At 42.7% G+C, this 14,393-nt stretch overlaps 1 long non-coding RNA gene across 2 annotated transcripts; it reads right to left on the minus strand.

Annotated features, from left to right (window-relative positions):
* Position 1: 1 nt before the first annotated feature.
* LOC114546715 (uncharacterized) lies at positions 2–10,862 on the minus strand. 2 transcript variants are annotated; one of them, XR_003691077.1, is made up of 3 exons: positions 10,629–10,862; positions 9,590–9,672; positions 2–996 (listed from the first exon to the last, which is right to left on the minus strand). It is a non-coding gene; the product is annotated as an uncharacterized LOC114546715 (long non-coding RNA). The 2 variants fall into 2 exon arrangements; XR_003691076.1 differs by having other exon boundaries at positions 9,590–9,677.
* Positions 10,863–14,393: the final 3,531 nt, after the last annotated feature.

The raw sequence follows: 14,393 nt of genomic DNA on the forward strand, positions 1-14,393 counted from the left end.
TTGTTAAAAACAATACAGGAGAAGCTCGGAATGTCGGCCGTCTTTTTTACCAGCTATGTGGTTGTTAATTTGCGCGGCGCTGATGGCATCGGTTTGGCCCATTTGAAGCAGAGCCACAAGATTAAACACTTGAGATGCTACCTTGTCGGGTGGTCTGATTTCAAATGTCTCATGTGGTTAACCTGAAATACAATACCCACAGTTCCTCCCTCTTAAACTAATGCCACCTGTTGATGTACTATGAAAGGGCTTTCACTTCTAAATGCTTTGTTTTTCCATCTTCAAATTAGTCACCCTTTTATTTTTTCCTGTTTATACACTCCTGTAGTGTATCTATACACGTTCCTCTTTTATCCTTTCTTCTTATTCACTTCTATCCTTTCTTTCCTTCTGTATGGCTTCTGCTGTGTCTGTGTCAAGCCTTCTATGGGGGCGGTGTTGGCAGAACAGCAAAGCCTCAGGACGCACACACGCAGTCTTGATACACACTGTATTCAATTAACTCTGCACACTCAAAGCATTTCCACACACACACACACACACACACACACACAAGAAACTCCCTCACGCACAATCCCCTGCTGACAGGTCTCACGCCACCCTCCACCCAGACAGCCTGAGCTCCACTTCACAGTGCGAGTGTGAGACAGATCTGCAGCGTCTCAAAACATTCCCAACTATTTCCTCCAGGTCTCATCACAGAGTTGCTCTCTGCGTCGCTCCCTGCTGATCCCCCACCGCTCAGGAAGCACAAAGAGAAGATGATAAGCTTTCAATTAGACTGGGCTCAGGGGAATTTTCCAGCTGTCTTCACACACACACACACACACACACACACACACACACACACTGAGACTCGACTCTCTCGTCCACATGTGGGGAGCAGAGAAGCCCTCATCTGGCTCCGTCTTTGTCATGGACGTACATGAGCCGAGCTGCTTTTTTCATCTCTCTCTCTGTTCCCGCTACACTGTTCTTCTTCCGAAAATTGAAACACTGCAGGAAAGAGGGGAAACGTTTGCCTGGATGAAGCTGCTTGTCTGGATGTAATTGTAGTCAAAAGGCATGATGAATTGCTTTATAAGACGACATAGAAAATTGCTTTTAAGTGGATGAAATATAAAGAGAACTGGAGGCATGATTGTGAACGTCACAGGAAAGAACCCCTAAAACAATGAGAATCATTGAGGAAAAAATACTTTGGCAAGTCAATCATGTGTTCTGGTGAACAGCACGTCTTTTGATTTTGGCTTGTAACAAAATCGAGCCTTGTCCTTCACACAAGTTTATCTTCGATTAATCAGAAAGATGAGAAAGATTAAAGCGCTATTTATAAATTGAAATGAGAGAGACAGAGGAAGAGGTGCAGGAGAAAAGCAGAAAGAGAGAGCGGAGAGAGGGAGTGTTTTGGAAAGAGCACAGAATCGTTTAAACCCTCTCATTTCTCATGGACACAGTATCCTGTGTCGCTTCTGCGGTACCTGCATACGAAACCCATTAGGCTCTATTCTGCAGCCGCTGACCTCTCCTCCCCCAAACCCGTGAGAAGGAGCGGGCTAAGACCGGCTTGGTTTGGGTGCCTGGTACACGACCAGAAGTCTATTTTCTAACCCGATTGGTGGTGGGAACAGAGGCTGCCGTCCAAAATCAGGATTCCCACAGATTGACCAAGAAACACAGGGGCCAGGGGCTAAGAAACCACGAGAGCTGTGATGCAACAGTTCTCACACTGATGACTAGTGCTGCCTCGCTGACAGGGAGCGGGGTTTTGGGGGAGAGACGAAGAAAGAGAGAGAAAGAGGGTTCTCCTGGTTCAGAGGGATCCCAGTAAAGGTAGTTTCTCATCCATTTTCGGGTCTACAGAGACCGCTCTGTGTTACGATACACCAGGCAGCTCCCAGTTCCCACAGTGGAGCACCTCTCCACGGGGCCAGGACCCTGTTCCCGCTCAGACCCAGAGGATCACTGAAAGCCTACGAGAGGCACATGCAGAAACAGTCTCACTATCGGGGCGCTCTAGAGTGATGCCACCATAACTTTAAGGTCACCATCGTGTGTGAGAAAGAGTAGTTGTGCGATTCCTAAATGTTTAGATTCTCGTCTGAAAACTCCTAAGTAAGAACTACTGTAAATTTAGGGATGTTTTATCAACAGCGGCGCAAGACCACTCTAAAAAGTTTAAGATTAACAGAACAAATGATCAAATAGATTAATCAACTGACAATTGGCAACTATTTTGATAATTAATTACCTGTCCAAATCATTTTTCAAGCAAACATTCTCCCGTTCTTTAGCTTCTCTGCTGTTAGGATTTGCAGTTTTTATTTGTCTAATAGGAAGTTATGGGAATATCTCCAAGTTTTGGACTGTTTGAAGAGGTTACCTTGATTTGAAGAAATGTCAATGGGCATTTTTCACTATTTTCTGACATTTTTTAGACCAAACAATAAATCCAATAATCAACAAAATATTTCACAGATTAAATGAATATTAGAATATATGAAATATGAAAACAATTGTTAGTTGAAGCCATAAATATTAAGTTAAAATGTTGTTTTTCTTGAAATCAGTGATCATTTCTGAAATGAATGTACCTTTACCTGTTTCAAGAAATGTCTTGAAATCATAATATAATTTATTTTTCAAAAACATTCAACAAACTCATTTCTATTTTTGGAAAATATTGTAATTAAGATTTTCAGACTTAATAGCTTGCACAATTGCACATTTATTTTTTATTATTATGCAGCAGCGATTTTCACAAGTGCCCTAAATGACTTGCAGTCATACAAAGAGTGCTGATAAGTAGAGGAGGGCAACGCTCTAAACAATCTTCTGCTGAACTCTCAAGGCTGAGTCAATTCTTCCCCACTCATCTCATCATAGGAAACCATGTAAATGAGTTAAAACCAGAAGGCCTTTATACATGTATATGCAGAAAGCCAACAGACCACTGCACGGTGGACCTGTGGCTCAGACCATGGTTAGAGGGAATTCTGGCTAAGACCACAGCAGCAAACTTTCATTTAGATGCCCTAATGGCTTGGATTAAGATTCTTGTTGTTGCATAATGCCCACAGCTTTCTGTGTCTAACCAACCTGGCCTTCATTTCATTAGTAAGTTAAGGGGAAAAAAAGAACATTTAATACAGTATGAGGGGATGTGAAGTGACATGCTTTTCACAGATTAATTTAGATTATGCATTTGCACTTTACCAGTGAACCAAAATGTTTTTACTTGGATAGTAGGGCAGCTTCCCAGAAACAATGCTCGTTGTTTCCCATACAGAATCATGAGAATTGACACAATCTTTTTTTCTGTCCTTTTTTTCTCACAGATAAAAATCGGAATAATGATCTGTACATGCGAACACTGCTTCCTCTATAAAACAGGAAATTAACACACACACACACACACACACACACACACACACACACACACACACACACACAGGACCACACCGTAAATGGGGGAGAGCCTGGCAGAGTGTGTGTGTGTGTGTGTGTGTGTGTGTGTGTGTGTGTGTGTGTGTGTGTGTGTGGGGGGGGGGGGGACAGAGAAGGGGAAACAGAGATCCCTGTGGACAAGGTCTCCGTTCACTTCCTGCTCAAGCAGGGGAACATGCTAAATGGGCGGTTCACACACGCACTTTCTATCTTTCTATCTCCCTTACTTTTTTCATCCGTGTGTACGCAAGTATTTAGTAAAATGAGGACGATTGCTCAAGTCTGTTTTAGGCCACATGGGAACATGAGTGGTCACTAAAAGCTTGCATTGTCCCTTGCTTTCTTGCTTTTCTTGTTCCCACTCTCTTTTTGTTTGTTGCATAAGTTCTACTGTACGTCTCGGTCCTTGTAAAAGTAAATGTCATTCTGGGACTGACTGTCATCTCGATGACTAAGATCCTTTCACCAGTAAGGGCTCATGTGGCTGTAAAGAAATCAGTGAAAACCACTGAGAATACCACCAGACCTACAGCCTCCTCTGACCCATAAACTGTTGGAGCGACAACATTTTCCCCCTAATCCTCTCAAGTGTCACTAAACACAAGAAAAAAAAAATGTATCTGTCATCATCTTTCCAATATCATCACTCTTTCGGTAACAGTCAGTTAGAGTTGTACTGCTGTTGCTATTTTGGCACTTTGATCGTTAACATAGCTATCAAGATAATCAAAGCCGAGTATGAATTAATCAAGCTACTGCTGACACCCAATAGAGTGTCATGTATTGTTATTGTTAGACAGGTGAGGTGACTGAAAGCCATTGCTTTAGTGTTTCTGTATGTCTGTCTGTCTGTCTGTCTGTCTGTCTGTCTGTCTGTCTGTCAATATTACACACCCCTGTGTCTGGCTGTGGCGGCCCCTGCAGGCCTCTACTAACCAGTTCCCATGGTTCCATGGTTCTACTATAGCGACTGTGGAGTTCCTCAGGGGACACCTCCCACTCACTGGTTTGTTTTCATCCTTAATGGGAGCTCATCTTACACTCTTTATAGTGTGTGCATGTGAAGTAGTTTGTTAAGTAACAGTTTGTGTGTGTGTGTGTTTTTTTTTCCCTTTTCTGTGCATACATGTGTGAGTTTACACATAACACAATGTTGTACCTGTGTTGATCTACAGACACCAGACACCTTGATTTCCTCTCCTTTTGTTTTTGCCCATAAGGCAGAAAGGATGATGAAGGAGGAAAAATATCTTTTGAGAGTCTCGAGACGCCTGTTAGTGAGCATTCATTTTTAGGAATAATTGCTTTTAAGTGCTGAATTATAACAGCCAAATGGCCCGTGGAACAAAGAGGGATTGTTGGGGGATGAAAAATGAAGCATTTACATCCAGGGCCTAGTAATGAGGGGGTTTTCCTGAGAGATGACAGCGAGGAGGAGGATCAGAGACGGACAGAGAGAGAGGTAAAACAAAGAGAATACATCAAATCAGGGGGTGGCAAATACAACACTGATCCAAGACAAGCTTTTTGGCCCCAGACTGTGACAAATTGTGGCCAAAAGGATGCACAATACATACAAATACTTGATTCTCTCCCAGTTTGAAGCCTACAGGTGTTTGTACTTTATGAGAGGCCCTATACAGCACCTCAGCAGGGTCTGCAGCAGCAGAGTGAGCCAAGGAGGATTTTGTGTGGATTGGTGTATTCAGCCACATTATGAAGTGCGGCCTTCTGGCAGGCCACTCGCAGCAGGGCATGGCAGACCTGAACATAAACACAGTCAGTCCTTAAAAACCATCCATCAAAACAGGTCCACCAGGGAAGCAAAACCATCAATCTCACTCAGTGAGACGGACACAGAAACAGATTATTGAGGACACCGAAAGGAATCGTACAGTTTTTTGGTTGACGCTGATATTTCGTTTTTAGATGAAGAACATATTTATTACTTATACACAACAAAATATTTCTACTTCTGTTTTCAGAGAAGTGCCATTCTACTCTGCTTCACAGTCACACTGTATTTTGCCAAAGAGCGGCCCTGCAGTTTTTCTTTTCGTGGTTTTTGGAAATGCCTCCACTTTTCCGGCCCTGCTCCAATTTTCTTTAAATACAACCGTAATTGGTTTGATTTCCTTCCTCCGGCCTGGTGGTGAAGGGTTGGGGGGGGGGGGGAGAGAGAGCAGTGGTGGGAGCAGTGGTGGGAGCTAGTGAGGGGCAGGCGAAGGGGACCCACCCCACAGCGGGCGATCTGCACGCTTGGGTGGCAATACAGTTTGGACTTCAGTGCCAGCACTACTATTCCTCCGTTTAAAGGCTGTTTATGGGCAGATCCTGGAAGCCAATCAGTGGACACTGACATAAATCTTCACAGAAAAGCACACCAGGACACTCAACCACACAATATTCAGAAATCGAGCTTCTAATACCTGAATGTCTGAATTATGGCATACACATGTCATAACCCTCCCCCCCCACACTAAACCAGAACTTTTCTCCTTTTGTCTCACACACATCTATCACACCACTGCCAACAAATCTTGCGACATTATCACAAAGGCATTCCAGCCTCCAAATCAAAACCAGTCTCCTACAAAAAGTCTTTGTGATTTCTCTCACGGGCAGGCAGACACAGAGGAGTGTGAGTGTGCCGCTCATCAGGCAGGCTTGAGTAATCAAAAAGGAAATAAGACGTAGCGTCTGGGAGAGGCCAAGCAGGCCCCTACTGATCTGCAGCCAGCTCATTGTTCTGGCCTTCTATTGTTTCCTGCTCGGTTGGCAGACCAGAGAGCAGCCAGCCATAAGAAGCCAGTCTAGATCTGTCCTTGTCTCTAAGATATTCCTCAGGTGGCACTGATGGTGAAGGGGTAATCTTGAAAAAAACTTGCCAACAAATGGACTGCTATAAGCATAGAATATAGATGAAACGGAAGTGAGGAAGCTTAGCGGGTGCCAAAGCATAATAACATTGTCTATTATTGCATAATGTCAAATTGGATCTAGCTAACTACCAAGCAACTGAGATTGAAAACTAGAGATTTGTGGGGGAAAACTGGATCTAAGCACTGAAAAGTCTCAGTCTGGGGTAGAGGAGGTGTTGATTTTTACTGTAGCCAGCGGCAACCCAGAGCGGACCTGTTATGGTGAGCCCAGGGCCAAACACAGCTTGTTAATATAGGATGGGGAGACAGTAGAGGAGTTTGTCTTCTTTATGATGGCTGGAAAAAAAACAGACACACTTCCAACCAAAGCAAGATTCTTGGGTGTATGTGGGCAGCAGAAACGTACCCAGGAGGCTTCCGTAGCGCTGATGCAGAGAGAACACAGGGACTCTTCCAAAAATGGCCCAAGTGAACGCACGCACATACACACACAACGTGATGGCTTCCCGGCAAGCGACAGTCATCTCGGTGGAAAAATATGGTAACCGATGCATTAAAGCCCAGGATTTTGAGGGATTGCAGGGACACAGTGGCATTAAAGACAGACAGACCGGGGGGAAACACACCACACAATATCCAGAAAGCAGAAGAGTTTGTTGGGCAAAATGGGTCACCGCAGAAGCATTCACACACAGACTGGTGAAAAAGAATCAAAACTAATGTGATCCGGGCTCAGAAGGAAGTGTATATGTGCATGTATTTCAACGTATTTGGGCGTATGTGTCAACCCATACACATATTAGATATAATGCCAGTGTGTGCACCATCAAAGAGAGAAGGACCCAATAATTACAGGGATTTGAAACAGTGTAGGCCACAGCGCCTTTCTCTGCAAAAGAGAAGGACCATGCTCCTAACAAACAACTTTTATAAAAACAAGATGGCTTTAGGAGCAGAACAGAAAACAGCTTAACAACAAAAAAAAACTCCCCAAAACCCAACAGACTCTGCCTTTCATGCTGGTCGAGGCCTGCGGTTCCGTTGCCATATAACACCAAACACACTGCACTTCTAACCCCATTCCTATTGAGCCCCTTTCCCAGTATTGAGCCATAGGTCTCTCCTCGTTAAGTGAACCGTGCAAATGTTCAGAACTCCTGGCACTTCTTCACATGTCAGTGTGAGACGGGACTTTTACTGCACACAAGTCCAGGGACGCTGCAAGTTTACGGGGTGAGTGAGCCACAGCTTTCACTGCTCAATCGAAACAAATTCCCAAAAGACCAAAAGCTAATCCGGCTCAGGGCTAACCGAAAACAGCGTAGCCAAAGAAACTCTCAAAATCCCTGCAGTAAACCAGCCTTTTGGCCTTGTGATCTTGACTTGTGCGTTCCTGATGAGCTGACAGGCTGGAGAGGTAACACTGACTGTCTTATTAATGCTTAAAGCATTCTGACAGAGCCTTTTGTTACTTACTTAAACCACGCTGCCTGCAGCAAACTAATGGATGTCTAAAAGCCATTAGGCTAGAGGGCTTAGCCAACACGAGCCTTGCACACAGGCTATGAAGGAGCAGCTAAGGGCAATCAATAGATCTCCCCTCATTCTCCTCCTCCTATCCTCCTCCAGTGTTAAAGCTGAATGTCATAGCATCCTCTACGGCTGCTGGCGAGTAAAGGAGGCACTTTTGTTTAGATCTGAGAGAAACCAAGGACGGAGGGCCAGCACCTGCAGCGTGGGCACTTATGGCCATTAACCTCGGCAGCAAGTTTAATTGCCTTTTACTCTAGGCTTCTCTACTCAGTTGAACGCTTAGTCAGTTTTAAGATAGCACAGACAGGACAAAAGCCGAATCAAAACAGAGAGGAGCTTTTCTGTCAGTAGGGGCACGTGAGTGTAGTCTTTGTCATTTCACCATGGCGACATGGCAGTGAGAAGCCAGTTGGGGCGTTTCTCTTTCAACGGGCCTGGCCTCTGCAATGGCTGGCATGAAAAGAAAGTCAGTTAGCTGGAGACGGATGGCAGAACCAAAACTTCAAAGACCTCCTCTCTTTTCCCCTAGATGTGCTATATGGTTCTGAATGGGAACCTGCTAGTTCACTTTAGCACAAAGACAGACACACACACACACACACACACAGAAATAATTGACCACATACCAGACAGATATTTGCAGTAGGCTTCGACACACTAACATAACATAAACTGCGAGGTAAATCTTCCTCTGTGTGAAGCTTAAGGTGGGGGCGTGGCTGCTGACAGAGCAAAGTCTTTTATGTCTAATAGTTTTTCCGTCACAGACAAAATAAAACAGGCCACTATTGTAGTCTTTTAAAGAGACTAAACAACCTGGACAAAGGCCCCTGGAGGCATTAAAATACCTGACGTCACAAGGTGTCTTTCAAGTACACAGCTGACAAGGACTCATAGTTGCCCTTTTTCTCTTCAAAACCACTTACTTTAAGACCCACATCTCTCCTAATCCCCCCCCCCCCCCACACACACACACACACACACACACACACACAAACACATACATCCTCCCTCATGCTTCCTGTGAAAAAGTGCTGACCATGTTAAGGAGATAAGAAAAAGAAAAAACAGGGAGAATAGTTCACCCTCTTTTAGCTCACTGGGGCTGAGTACCCTCTAGTGGTAATTATGATGAATGGCAATTCTCCTTCCTGATTTTTGTATCCTTGAACCCTCACTGTGCCTCTTTACCAGCCAACAGCCACAGTTAACCGCAGCTCTGCCACAGGGTGTGACTGCAGGACCCAGATGGGGTGAGTGGCAAGCTTTTTGTGGGCCGCCCAAGGGGGGCCACCACAGTAGCCACCGAGCCCCGGAGAGAGAAAGCCACCCCACCACATTTTAATGGGGGCTAAAATAAACAATGTGAGCACACAAAACCCACCCTGACTGGTTGACTGCAGGCACTGGAGTGTGGCAGATAAGCTGGGCTGTTACTTGGTTGTCTGGGAGTTGATGGGGTGGCTGATGCCACAATTAACTCCAATATGAACTCCACTTGTATGGCAACATTGGACCCTTACAACACTCAAATAATGAGTGATTGTGTTTGTTGCAGAGGCAGTGTGCACCCAATGGAAGACTGGCTTTTAAGGAGGACACACTCCTTACAACAGTCTGTAGAGGTTGTAAAGGTTAATTTAAATTGACCACCTTTGAAACTGTGGTCAACTTCAATTAAGGGGTCAGTTCAACCAAATTACAAATGAACACATTTTCTCACTCACATGGGGTGGTATCTAGCCTTGCAGATACTGTAGTGTAGGTTTTCTTTGCCCAGGTTTGAGATATCAATCTGAGACTTCCGCGTCTACCCTGACACAAAGGAGGAGAGTGGAATTTTAAATATGCTGTTCAAAAAAACTACGCATACACATCTACATGAAAGTATGTTTACTCCAGCACTGAATTGTAGTTACTTTACTTGAGTTAAAATTGTATACTTGTTATAAATCAAACTGCCCAGCAGTATATAAAACTGTCAAAACCTAAAAAGCTCTACCTGGATCCCCTACGACAATAACATTTTACATACACCCTTTATCATTAGTAAGAATAAACCAATAATATAACATGTATGACTCTCACAGAAGTCATTTCCTATATTATGAGTATTTACCTCTATTTGTGTACATTTTGCGTACACTAAATATCTTGATATAAATCACTTTTTAAATGTAGGACTTTTACTTGTGATAGAGTTGCTTCACAGTGTGGTTTATCTACTAAATTAAGTAAAAGATCTGAAGATTTTCTCCACCACTGATGTTTACAGTTCTGTGGACTGCGCAGAGTAACAAGGGACAGTGTTCATGGAAAGATAAGTTAGCTTTTGTGGTTAGCACCACAAACAACATTTTTGTCACGTGCATTGTTTAGGAGTGGCAGCAGACGAGTCTACAACTATACTTGAGAAAATATGTTTGTAACATAGGTGAACTGAACCTTTAAAATAAACCTCTAATAACACGTTCACCAGTTAGCTATTCTAGTCTTGGCACTGGATACTTTGCCAAACTATTGAGATTCATTGCATTTGAACGCACAAAATATATAGGAATATTCTCGAGTTTCATGCTTTCCTCCAGTGTGCCACTCTGCATCACTCTTAGCATATGGATGTGTTTTTCAGAGGCCTATTTATTAGTCACTATATGCCTGGTTTGCCTACCAGACAAAACCCCCTGTGTGGCTGCCAAAAAAGACTTACAAGATGATGGGTCAATGACAGCTTGTACAAGTTGAAGTTTGGCAAGAAAAACGCACCTTTTTGGAGCATCGACACAGGACTCGGCGCTCTTGCTAACCAGTCGCAGACGACGAGTATTTAAAAAGGTCGCGAGCTGATGGCGCCAACATATTTTCTGAATAAAAGCCAACATTACTGAAGATGTAAGGAGCAGTGAAGAGAATGTAAGGCATTATGGGGGTGTTGAGGTCTACAGTGAGTACTGTAGTATTCTGACAGAAATGCCTACTTCAGCGCTAGCCAAAAACAACAACAACACACCGTGTGGTCTGGCCATACTGGCAACCGCCGTGTTTTCACTTCTGCTGCGTGGCTCTGATTGGCTCATTAGCTGTGCTAACATACCCAGTGATTCACACCTGTTGAAACATAATAATATTTTTTGAATATTAACAAGCTACTGTGGTGAGCAGCCATATAGGCAATTACAGTGGTGTCATATCAATTCTTTTAAAATCTTTCATAAACCTTTCTTACTAGCTATAATTATTAGTTCTCATTGCAGGGGAAGCACAGGTGCAACTATAACATTTAATACGGGTTGGTTCCATTTAAATGTGCCAGTACCCTGCCACTGAGCCAGAATGTATAATACCAAAACTCTTACACTGGCACACCTGAGTGGAAAACAGCCATTAATTAGTTAATTTACAAGTCACCCAAGTGAAACTTCTTTACACTGTGTTTAGACAGTTAGAAACTTTTTATTTTAGCTTGAAGGCGTGCCATGAAGCACACGCTTGGCATCTGGCTGCTCGACATAACAAATATGTTTCCTAATTTTAATTTCAATTAGTTGAATGCTGTAACTGCAAAAAAAAAAAAGAGAAAAGGAAATGAATGTGTACATGGCCACATAATCATCATTATGGTAATCACCGTATAGTACCAGTGCTTTAGTGTCCCTTATAGGCACACAAGATAAATTTGAGGGGTCATGCGATGATGAGCAAGATAGAAGAGCAGAAACAGTTATTATGCTACACAAAATTGTATTCGTTTTTTTTTCAGTTTCCTTAATATTGTGTTTTTTCTTGTTAACTACTGAATACAAATATATCCTATAAGTCTCTAAGCATTTTTCAAATAAAACTCTTTCTTTGACCTGGTCATAATCTATGAACCAATGTGACTGGAGACATGGGTCACAAGTGGACTCTGCTTTATTATAATGGGCCACACAAAGGCTGAGAACTGCTGCCTTAGGCTAATTCTTTTAGCCATCAATAACTTATTTTTATGATATATTTATCATAAAGACAATGTAAGATTTGTGTATGTGCACACCTACTTGATAGTATTGTTTGTAGCCTCCTGTCTGCCACCTTCTACAACCATTATAAAACCCAGCCTAAAGGCAAATTGTATATGTTAAACTGATAATGGCAGGCCTTCTTTGCCACAGTGAACTTTGAAAACTGGCAAACTGGCAGTAAAAATTTAATTTTCTTTAATTTAGCTCTCACTATAGAATGTTAGAGAATGTCAGTGACAAGAATATTATGGGCAAGGGGCGACCTCTAGCTCACCCAGTTAGAGCGTGCGCCCCATGTAGGCTGAGTCCTTTGCAGCGGCCCGGGTTTGAATCCAACCTGCGGCCCTTTGTTGTGTGTAATCCCCACATCTCTCTCCCACCTTTCCTGTCTATCCACTGTCACTCCCAAAAAATAAAGGGAAAAGCCCCAAAAAATAATCAAAAAAAAAAGAATATTATAGGCAAATTAAAAAAAATAAAACATTTCTAACAACAATCATTTTAAATTGTGAGAATCCCAATATTCTTGCAGCCATGGATTTTCTACATATAGGCCTGTGTGCTGTCAATCAGCAGCGTAAACCAAATACAAAGCAACCTACGTAGCCACATCAAATGTCAGGTGCACAGAGTCCATATGCAAAGAAGGGTTTTCACACATTGTAGGCCCAAAGCCCAGTTGGGATATCACTGTGTACCCTTGAGCGAGCTACTTTACCTGTGTAAATATTTAACCAGCTGCATAAATGGTTGTTGTGTAAAACTGGCACTGCAGAGAAAGAGTCAATGCCAAACAGAAAAAAAGGCTCTGCAGAGCATGTTGACTAGTGAAAAATACACAGCTGATTGATTTACCTGTTAAAGTAAAAGCATGTATATCAAGGAAGGGTAAAGTTACACATTTTTTTTCTCATCCTAACAAAGAAAAATCCAAAGAAACACACATCTGTAACCAGCTTAGCTGACTTGTTGGCTCCCTCTCATGGTGTGTATTATAGCCCTGTCAACATGTTGGAGAATAACAATACTCACCTTCATTACCCAATTACACTAATACACTCATCATGCTTGTAATGAGTGTGTGGTCTGAATGATAGCCAGCCTCGTTGTGTCTTCTCTTACCTCACACTGACGCACACACACAGACACACACACACACACACACACACACACACACACACACACACACACACACACAGACACGTCTGTTTACTTATGGGTATATTTTCCTCCCTGTGAATTACAAGTGGAGAATGTGTCTCAGTGTTCACCAGTAAAGGAGTAAAGAATGTCTAAGGCTGAAACATGACACTTTAATGATCTGGAGAGCATCCAAAGACTGTACGCCCACACACCTTTTTTTTTTTTTTTTTTTTTTTCTCTTGCGAAACTTTTGCTGCAATCAGCTCTGCAGAATAGACTTGTTTGTGCTTCAGAACAGTAGGGAATTGGCTGGAAAACACTATCAAGCTGACAGCCAGAGGGTGTCTTCATGGGGAGGTGGCGCCCACAGTGGCTGGACACCCACGTGAGACATTCTTCAGCGAGGGAGAGAGCTGTAAACAAACGTGCTGTCGCGCAGGGGTTCCCAAACATTTCTGTATTTCTGTATCAGTGATTTAAGAGATTAACAACAGAGAGACGCAATACGCCATGTTTTTAATAAGGATGATATAGCACAGGAATGCAAAGCTTCCCCAAAACATTCATTTCTCAATTGATTTTAAAGAATGGCAATTATTTTCCTGTTTGCTGTGGAGCTTAAGGTCCTTCAAGGGTCCCCGGACCCCTCTGTGGGGTACTCCATGCGTGTACTCAGCAGGTAAACTGGCCTAAATATGGATTTTCCCTGAGCTGGCACAGATCTGCTTCTTTTTCCTAGACAGCGTAAACAAATCCAAATGAAAGTAAATATGAGATTAGAAATTCAGATTCTGTTTCAGGGTCTAAACCAGTACAACGTGGCTTTAAACTAACCGTAACAAATTTTGACAGATACTTCTTAACTCCGTGTCCAACCAGGTGATGTTATTCATTTGTCATCTCCATTATGCCTACGGAGGGCCACAAGATGCAGTTAAAAGCTTTGAAAAACAAGTAGGTTGGACTCCATATTGAGAATTATTTTTGTCAAACTGTTTTCAAGATCAAGAAAGAACCTTTGTTACTGTACAGAAGTTAAAGATTATAGATAAAAGGATGGTTATGAGCCACTGGACCGACGACAACATACAGTGGGTCCAAGTTTTTCACTAGTATACACATTAGCATCTTGGTCGTTAAGTCTTTCACCATTTTCTTTTCAATTTGAAGGGAGAATTTGTTCCGATTGGTAAAGAATATTGGTATGGGTTATGAATATAGGGCTGGGCGATATGGAGAAAAATCAGATACCACAATATTTTTGACCAAATACTTCGATATCAATATTGCGGTGATATTCTATGGTTGACAATTGGTGCTTTAACAAAATATCTTCACACTTAGATTTTAGATAATCATCAGTAATGTGGACATAATGTTGAAG

Source organism: Perca flavescens, chromosome 20 (genome assembly GCF_004354835.1).
Source record: "Perca flavescens isolate YP-PL-M2 chromosome 20, PFLA_1.0, whole genome shotgun sequence".
Lineage (NCBI taxonomy): Eukaryota > Metazoa > Chordata > Actinopteri > Perciformes > Percidae > Perca > Perca flavescens.